We start from the raw sequence: 1,445 nt of genomic DNA on the forward strand, positions 1-1,445 counted from the left end.
AAAAAAAAAAAAAAAAAACCTCTAGTTCTCATCAATGTATCCAAAAAAGAGCTCCAGATATCTTACCTTCTCAATCCTTTCAAAGGCCCGAACAACAGCCTGCCAATTATCTGGCTCAGTCTCAATAACCTTTCGAAAATCCCTGCGAGAATTCTCTCTCTGTTCATGCCACTTAGACCTATACTCCACCACATCCGAACCCGCCACCCATCTGGCTCTCTCCTTCGACCTAGCATTCAGTCTCCTCCCATCATCTAACTTCACGGTCAAAGTTCTCCCGTGAAACTCCACTCCATCGAACTCCACCGCCCCCGAAGCCGAGTTCGCCGCCGTGGGTCCGCCATAAATGATAAAACCATAACCAACATTCCTCTCAGGATCATCATGCCCTTTTATCAATATCACATTCTTAATAGGCCCAAACTGTCGAAAAAATTCGGCCACTTCGTTCTTCTTAATCCACAGAGGGAGATTTCCGACGAAAATCTTACCTTCTTGTCGGAATTTAGAAGCCGAAACATGGTCAGTATCCGAATCGTCTGCACCACTGGGTTTTTTATCTACTTTGTCTTGCCGGGCATCTGCAGTTTCTTCTTCTGGTATAGGTGATGGTGGGGGAGGAGGGGGAGGAGGAGGAGGAGGAGGAGAGATTTTGCCGGAAAGCCAGAGCTTTTCGGAGAGATTTCGTGAGTTCTTGGAAGTTGTGGAGGGAGTGACGAGATCTCGTAGTGGGTTGGTCTTTGTCGAGAGTTTTTTGGGGCCTGGTGCCGGTGTTGGCTTGGCTTTGATTGGGGATGCCTTGAGGGTTTGGGGGCGGCGGATGTCGCCTTGGTGAGGTTCTGGTAAAGGCTTGAGAGATGAGGTGAAGGAGGAGGCGAAGGGTGTTGAGTGACAGTGGTGTGTGGATGACAAGGAGAAAATACCCATTATCGGTTCAGTCACCGACAGCAGAGGGCAGCCATTGCAATGAAAGACGTACGGGGGATAAATGAAATCGAATCTTTTCAAAATCCCTCGATTTATTGGGATTTTCCCCTCCGTACCCAAGAGGAGAGTTGAGTGTGGGATGAAAATTCTCTGTTTTTCTCATTCCTGTTTTTTCTTGTTTGGTTACCTCCAGAACATGACACGTGGATAATTTTAACATCAACGGTCAAGGTTGGGTGAGGATTATTACGATGCGTTGGTCTTAAAGTTATCCACGTGTCGTGTTCCGGAGGTAGCAAAACAATGAAAAACAGGGATAAGAAAAATAGAGGATTTTTTTCCCTGAGTGTGTGACTTGTAAATCTTTCATGGATCCGTATCTAAATGGGTGAAAAAGGTACAAACATATTGGTAGGGGAGAAAGTACCCTCCCAGAGTGGTGGTGCCTACGTCTAAATACAATGGGTGTGAAAAGACCACACTGTCCCATCTCATATGTTGGTTTTGCTTTCATGTCG

The 1,445-nt window shown here is 46.2% G+C and overlaps 1 pseudogene; it reads right to left on the bottom strand.

Annotated features, from left to right (window-relative positions):
* The window catches only part of LOC122092080, a 22,203-nt pseudogene extending 21,180 nt beyond the window's left edge, over positions 1 to 1,023 (bottom strand).
* Positions 1,024 to 1,445: the final 422 nt, after the last annotated feature.

Source organism: Macadamia integrifolia, chromosome 10 (genome assembly GCF_013358625.1).
Source record: "Macadamia integrifolia cultivar HAES 741 chromosome 10, SCU_Mint_v3, whole genome shotgun sequence".
In the NCBI taxonomy this organism is placed as follows: domain Eukaryota; kingdom Viridiplantae; phylum Streptophyta; class Magnoliopsida; order Proteales; family Proteaceae; genus Macadamia; species Macadamia integrifolia.